The sequence below is a fragment of the Diachasma alloeum genome, unplaced genomic scaffold (assembly GCF_001412515.2).
Source record: "Diachasma alloeum isolate Michigan unplaced genomic scaffold, Dall2.0 Dall_scaffold_00689, whole genome shotgun sequence".
Taxonomy (NCBI): Eukaryota; Metazoa; Arthropoda; class Insecta; order Hymenoptera; family Braconidae; genus Diachasma; species Diachasma alloeum.
Window position 1 is genome coordinate 130,553 of NW_021680821.1, and position 8,629 is coordinate 139,181.

The following is an 8,629-nucleotide window of genomic DNA, read 5'->3' on the forward strand; positions in this document are numbered from 1 at the left end:
CCTTGCTCACCTCCAACAATAACTGGTGACATTCTGAAATGCCTCAGTCATCATATCACTGCTCTATACCGTACCGTCTCATCACACACTCATTTTTTATTTTTTAAAGTCAAAGCATGAACGGACTTTTTCTTTTTTGTTATTACCAACTACTATGCATTTAAAATGTAAATACTTGGCTGAAGACTCTCAGGAGATGGCCAATTACAGGTTCTTACTGAAGCTTGCAACACATTTCATTAACCCCTCAAGTACCCCGCGCGCAAAAAAAATATTTGTGCAAATATATTTTTTGATTATAAAAAAACATGATTTCAAATATATATTTTTTATAATTCCGAAATGTTTGCATATACGGGACATATTTTTAAATATTTCGAGAATATAAATTAGAGAAGTATGTAGAATATAGATTCACCCATATTATATACATTTTAAAAATATGTTATTTGTTTATGTATTGAGGAAAATTATTAAAAATAACTTGAAAAGTAAAAAATCGAGTCGCATTGTCTTGATATGTTTATTTATTTCGCGAGGAAACTTTTAAAATTTCAATATCTATAATAGTACAAAAGTTAATGAATTTTTTCACACACCTGCACTAAAAGTTCTGTGTACTTTGCTCCCCAATAAGCGGGAGGAATGTAAGTACTTTCCGCTCTAGGGTGGAAAGTTGCTTTCTCGGGCGGAAAGTACTGATTACTTTCTCCCCGAAAACGAGTCGGTATTTGCCTCTCTCGGGCACAACTTTCTACCATTGAGCATGTGCATCTTGGATGGGGAAAACATGACTTCCCGCCCTTAGTGCACAATATAATATTTTCCATAAAATTTTCTTGATTATTCATATTTTCAATAAATTCAATTGATTTACTCATCGCCGAAAGAATTCTGTCTCAAAAGTATGGCCTCCAACATCGGCCCTCGTCAAAATTTCAGTTTAATTATCACTTAAAAAAAATATCAACAGTATACAATTTCATTCTGCTTAATTTCCATCAAGGCCTACATTCCTATGTCAATTAATGGATCTATTCCAGTAACAAGTGCACTCCACAATCGATTCATAAATATATCATCCATATTTTAATTTTGTATTTTTCCTTATATGCGAACAAAGCACAAAAGTATTCCATCTCTTCCCCTCAGTATTTTTAATTTTCCTCTTCCTTGAAAGAGAAAGAATTTCATCCGTAATTCGTGGAGCACGTGGATGCAATTGTAATCGTAAAAGTTTTCACCGTCCCCGCGCAAAGAAACAGGTCCATTCAGCGAGACCAACGAGACGCAATCGAGAATTCATTTAAATTCTAAATGGGCTCCCACTGAAAGGTAACCCCATGACCGGTGATAATGTAACACTTAAACCTAATCATTGGATAATGGATCCGTGTTGTTTGGACACGTAACATCATGATTGAGTGATTCAATTGCAACGAGCACGAGTTGTTCCCCAGCACCCACGTGAATGCATCAAAACCAGATCCCTGATATTTTCTCATTAGTCACAAACTCGAGTCCCCATCTACATCAAAGTGGACCTCTATCAATCGACGAGGAAAAAAACTACCCCATTAACACCGTACTCCATTCCGAAAAATGACTAAAACTTAGTTTTAACTTTTCATATTACAGCGTGCAATTAGCAGCACGCAGTTCCCGAAATTCTGCGAACAAATTTTCTTGGTCTAATGAGTAAGAGAAGGATAAAAAACAAGCAGGGGTTTGAGCCTACCCGACAGAAGGCATGCGATCGTTACTTTTTGCGTTATGATTCTTTTTCTTTTTTTTTTCTACCCATTCCATTGGCAGTAAGCTTCCGAATGGATCCGTAGCAATTCCCTGTTCCTGTGAGAGGCATACAACCATATGGTGTTCCCGCGAGACACTTTCCGAGGCAAAACTTTGGAGACAATATCTCGTTCTCAATGAACACGGAAATCATTGCTCTTATCTCAATTTCGAAATACACGGTATCGATTCCTCTCGTGATGACTCCGAGTCAATTTATCTCATCTCGGTCTCAAGTTTGTCGGGTTTTTTCATCTAAAATCTCGGTTTTTATCTCGGTTTTCTACATATAAAAAACGCGAAAACTGCAAACCGAGATGAAATAAATTGACTCGGAGTCATCACGAAAGGAGTCGATATTGCGTATTTTGAGACTGAGATGAGAGCAAAGATTTCCGTGGTCATTGAGACCGAAGATCATCTCTCCAAAGCTTTGTCTTGTGATGTCTCATGAAATGTCTCGTGGCATTACTACAACCATAGCCACATGCTACAGGGTGTCTACAGGAAGATATTCAATCTTTTAATGAGATAGATTTATACAACAGGTTAAATATCTCTGAATAGAAGATATGCTGAGCTAACTGGGAGTTGAGCTTCAAAGTCAGTTCGTCGCCTTTTCCGACCAATGTCAGGTAATCCTGCATCTTGAAATATTTATTAACCTTCGTTTAGGCAGGAGGTGAGTTACTTTTCTGATCTATCTATGAATAATTTTCAAATAATATGTCAATAACTTGAGAATAATTCACCGGTACATTTACAATTTGGGATGGAACGGAAAATGTTGGCTAAGCTACCTGGAAGTCGAGTATTACCGTTTATGGATGTAACAGACAAAGCTGAGCGGTCAATTTACCGTCATTTAGCACGTAAATTACACGTCAGTTATCGAAGTCCAATTACTGACAATTTTTGGTCAGAAAAAAAGAAAAAAAAATCTTGACGGTCATTTTTCAATTTTAAATTTTCAAGAAAATCTTGATGGTCATTGGGCTGAGCTTTCGACACTGGAGCTCTCCAAATTTTAGGAACAGATAGTCTGCTTTAGGAATCATATGTTTGAGAGAGTTCTTTAATTAGTTTCAAATGAGAAGATTTACGACATCATTTATCCAATGAAAAATTTTATACGATTGTTTTTCTATAATTGAGCTTTATAGATTCTGTGATAATGATAAATAAGAAAAGTGCTACGAAACTTTTCTGATTTTTTTTGCAATTTCATGCTGACGTAGTATTCACTAAATTTTCGATTTCTGTTTCGGCATTATTCATAATTTTACTCAAATTTCTAAAAAAATCACGAAGAAAATGAAAGAAAATGACCGAGCATAAAAATGACTGTTAGATTACATCTAGATAGACGATTTTTCAGCACAAATGACAACGAGAAAAAATTACTGGCAATTGGGTAAGTTGATCGGTCAGTTTGCATCACGAGGCCTCAAGTCAGAAATGGTCAGAAAACAGTAAATTTACTGACTTGACGCATGTAAAAAATTACCGTCATTTTGCACTCCTATTACCGTTAATTTCTTAACTTTGGCGGCTTGCTCCAGGTAGTCTTTCATCTAAACATATCGGTTAAGCTTGGCTTAGGGAAGAGGGTGGGCTACTCTCATGATCCATTTATGAATCATATATCAGTATATTCCGTCATTAGGCCAAAAAAAACTTTTCTGGCGAATATGAGTTTGCAGCCCGAACCGAAGACGAGAGTTGCAATCATATGAACTAGAATAGTATATTTCAGCACGTGTGGGGCAATTTCGTCTTTAACGTGTGTGGGGTTTACAGCATGAGCCGAAGGCGAGTGATGTAACCACACACGTTAAGGACGAAATTTCCGAACAAGTACTGAACAAAATTTTATGTCACGAAGCCTGAAACCGGCTGAATTAGACACGAGACGTGAAGCGTCGAGTGTGTAATCCAGCCGGTTTCAGACATGAGTGGCATAAAAGTTTTTTTAGGCCATATAACGAACAATATTTTTTGTTATTACGGCTGTAGGCATCAAGTGTGGTATGAATCGAACGTTTTCCAACCTTCCGTAGCCTTTAAATTAACGTTTTTGAAAGAATATAATTCGGTACCATGTCAAGAAAAATTAAAGAGTAAATGGTTGTAACGAGAGTACACGCAACAAGATGGCACATTGCTGACGTATTTTTATGATCAACTCCCCATTGCTCAGCATTTTAAACCAAAGTATACCATTTTTTAAATGCATTGTCATATAATCCAACAACTTCCAATGAAAAGTCGTGATTTATTAGCTTCGGTAAATTATGCAGATAAATCGGCAATTGCACAAGCATTAAGTAACATTGATTCAACAAATGAAATTCGTATGAAAGAAAGTAAACGTTTCTCATATAATTCAAATAGGTTTTATGGCAATAATACTGATAACAATAATCGGAGAAATCCGCAACTTCAAATAAGAGGTACTCCACCAAATAACTCTAATCCCAATCAAGGTCATGTGGCTGGCATGATTTCATTCAACACGTACGATCGTAATACCCAAGTCGGTAATGAGGGATGGCAAAAGTAACAATTCAGGAACAAATAAACATTTAAACTCAAGTGCAGCGCGATGAATGTGGATCCTCATCTGCGTTGTAATCCGTATGACCTTGCCGAGGATCTACAAAAAATATTTGGAAAAAAAGCTGTAAATCCCAAATTAAAATCATCGAGTACCTTCTCCAGAAGTCCTAAAGTAATTGTGCTTACGCATAACACTCCAGTGTCAGCATCAGTTGACACTGAAAGTCAAATAACATGCATTTTGGATAAATTTTATCAGTTTTTATCACAACATTACAAACTAACTGAATTTCCGGTAACTAATTTAGTGGTCTTGCTCGCGGTTGGAAAAAATCAAACTATTGTGAAAAAGCGAGCATTATTGGAAATTAAAATAGGTAACTTTGGTGCATTCACGACATTTTTGGTGATATCAAATTTGATGACGGACATGATTATGGGTAATGATTGGTTATTAACGAATAAGGCAGCCCTGGATTGTGAATTGGAAAAATTAACACCGAACATAGAACCATCTAGAAATCCGTTGATTTCAAAAACGAAATGGAATTGGAAAGAAAGTCACGGCAAGGCCGGGAATGGATTAACAAAACCGCAACCGTAGACGTAGATAAACGAGATTAGAAAAATTAAAGGGAGAGGTTGCGGAATTATGCCCCTCGATGACTGACCTTTGAGGAATTGATTTTTTCAAGTCAATGTGTGTTGCTAGCTTCCGCTCAGCTGTCTATTCATAATGCAACCCATTGGACGTTGGAACAACGTAATTACAAAATCCATAGCATGACAAAATGATGCTATGAGCAGTTGAAGTGCTAAAACTGTGGCCATCATATTGTTTTGTCGAAAGAATCCACTTAACTGGTAAAATTGCGATTAGCCTGATGGTTCATAACGGATTTCCCCCACCAAGAATTTGTGTTTCTATTTGTTCGATTCGCTTGTGACGGAAATCTAATGTGAAATTTTCCGCTGTTCAGGTGATTCAGCCGTGACCAGGGGTATGGTGATATGTTGTTTACTGAACCCGAATGGTTTCATATGTTGCATAGCCTGATTGGGATTCCTACCCAAGAAATGTCTTTCTGGTGCGTGTATGTGTGAATTGGGTGTGAGTAGTTTATTTCCAACTACGTGAAAAATCATTATAATAATTTTCTTCCATTTTTTGGGTTTTATTTTGAACATTTCGCACCTTTATCCCTTGGCCCATATATTTGTCGTTATGATCTGGCTCTTTGAGAATTTTTCCAGAGGGAAACTTACAATCAGTATGTACCCTTGCGTAGAAATTTCATGTGACTTTGTCATTGTTAAAAATTTCAAGCTTTTTCACTTGAAATTTCAAGAGTAATTTTCTAACAGTGCAAGAAGTGACCTTGGTGAATGAGCAGCAGACTATTACGTTGGCTGTGTGTAAATTTCAAAGTCATGTTCATTAATTTCGAATACAACTCATGCAATTGTTGAGGTTACACTGAACTTATGGACCAGTTGATATCGATATTTGCGGTGGAGTTTTTTCTTCGAGGGGGGGGGGGGATTGAGGTCGAACTTTTGAAGACGACTGTTTTGAGCCATGATTTTGGGGACGAGTTTATCAAAAAAAAAATTTCCGGGGGAACAGTTTTAGGGGAAGAGTTTTCCAAAATCAGTTTTAGGAGCCGAGCTTTTGGTTCTAGGATTTTGGGGCCGAGTTTTCGGAGCTAAGTTTTTTGGGCTAAGTCTTTGGGGTCAAGATTTCGGGGCCGAGTTTTGAGGACGAGTTTTGGGGTCAAGTTTTGGGGCCGAGTTTTAGGGCTGAGTTTTGGGACCGAGTTTTTGGGCCGAGTTTTGGGGCCGAGTTTTGGGGCCGAGTGTTGGGGCCGAGTTTTGAGGCCGAGTTTCGGAGCTGAGTTTTGGGGCTGAGTTTTGAGGTCGAGTTTTTCGGAGCCAATTTTTCAAGATGAGATTTAGGAGGCTATTTTTTGGCTCTGAGATGATGTGGTGATGTTTTTCATATGAGTTGTCAGGGGTCGAGATTTCAGGAGGACGTTGTTTTAGGGGCCGCGATGTGGGGGGGGGGGTATAATTTCTCATGTCAGCAGCATTGTTTCATGAGTGGCCATGGAGGTATTCGTAGTCATACAAGGTTTCCAAATGCTCTTCAACTAGTTGATTGTGAAAGAATTCGCATACACAGGTTTGGATTCTGAAGTTAGATATCCAGCACTGCAATTTTTCAGCTCTCCATATGCATGGTCCAGTTTACCAGTAAAATATAGAGGTGTGAATCTGTGGCTCGAGCATCATCATCACGGATTATCGTGGAAGTTGAACAATTTGTGCAAGAGTGGGACAATATTGGTAAAATTTATGTGAAAGGTGAAGATGAAAAAGAGTGGTTGGAAAAAATCTCCGGTCCTGTATTAGCACCGCTAGTAGTTGATATTGAGGAATGTCTGCCACTTACTAAATTCAAAGAATTACCAGCTCATACTTGCCCTTACTATCATTATACACAGAACAACGTGGGGTGTAACAAATGTACAACTCCTCAAGAACTCGACGATGAATAACCAAATTGTAAGATCGACCGATCGATTCTTCGATATTTACTATAAATTGAAGGATTTAAATTTATTAGATTGTGAGGATTTGGCACATATGCCACATTTATTTATAACTTCTACCGTTGCATGTAATGTTGATCAGGCTTGGGACAAGTTGACTGATGCTATGAGAGCTGATTTATTCATATACTTCTTATATACTATACATTAGTGATAATCATAAAAATTATCATTTTGTAGAGAACAAAAAAATTTTGAACAAAGAAAGAAAAAATGAAAATTTTATGGTTCCATTTCATTTGTAATTTAACCTACAGTCCCCTCCTCATCTGTATGGAATTTGATTTCGTTGTACTCGCCACCTAAGTACTCCAACTTTAGTGAGCCTCTCTTAATTTCGTTCAGCAAGACTTCGAATTGTTTGGGATTTCCAATGAAGAACTTTGACATCGGTTCAAGAAAACTGAATAAGCCTTATTCAAATGGAAGATCACACTCATTCCATGCTTTGTCTTGACTTTGAAGGCTGCAGTAATGGTGTACAAGTTGTTCAATGCGAGGTGAGACAGTTTGAGCAGAGGAAGTTCTTTTAATGCAGCATTAATTTTGTCGAAATGAGCTCGATCTGCCTCATTTTCGAGTTTCACGTTCGGATCTGATTGCATGCGGATACTGTTAGATCCTTCACTCAAGTATTGGAGCGTTGATTAACCCTTCTCAATATGATTGCGAAATTCTCGAACCCTTTCACCCACCCATTCCCTCGCGGGGGTGAATTGGTCCTGGAGAGACCCCCGAAACCGCGACTTAATTGATTGACACGTGAATCACACCGCGAATGAACCTAAGACCCGCGAATTAATCAACTCTTTCACCCATCTTCTCGCGGGGGTGGATTTACTAGGTCGTCGATAGAGCCCCAAAATCGCTAATTAAACTAATTAACCCGCGAATTAAACCGCGACTCTCGAGTTAATCAACCCTTCCACCCACCCGACTCCCTTCGCAGGGGCCCTTGGCCAGGTCTCCGCTAAAACGTTGACCCAGAATCTGTATTACTTAACTACACTGAGAAAAAAAATTTCTAAGAAATAGAAATTCTATGATTGATCCAAATCGTTCATCAATTGAATAGTCGCAAAAGAAAATGCTATTGTAAGAAACAAATATCGATTTAATTTTAATGTTTTCGATTGAAAAAGAATGAGATCAGTTGTCTAAACTTTTTTTTTGTTGCTATCTACTTTTCAGTACATACAACGCAATGTCTGTATTATCAGATATCTTCTTCGAATAAAGCATATAATTATCCAATTTATCAGCGTCACGATATTCCGCAAAAGAATATCTGTTCGATTGAAAGCAGAATTCATAGATGCAATAAAATATTCATTTGGCCTATGAGGAACATATTGTTGGATACTCATTGATGCGAGACTTTCGCGAAGCGTAGTTTCTTGTTTACGACAAACGCAATTCTTCATCATTTGAACTGATTATTTTTCCATTGCAATTGTGAAAAAAAAATTATTTGCGCCAAATCCGAAGCGTTTGAACTAAACCAAAATTGAATTGTATGAAATCGATTTTGTCGCAAAAACAAGTATTTTCTAAATTCGATAGAATAAACAAAATATACTATACTATAACAAAATCGATTTCATACAATCCAATTTTGGTTTAGTTCAAATCGATATTTGTGTCTTACAATAGCATTTTCTTTT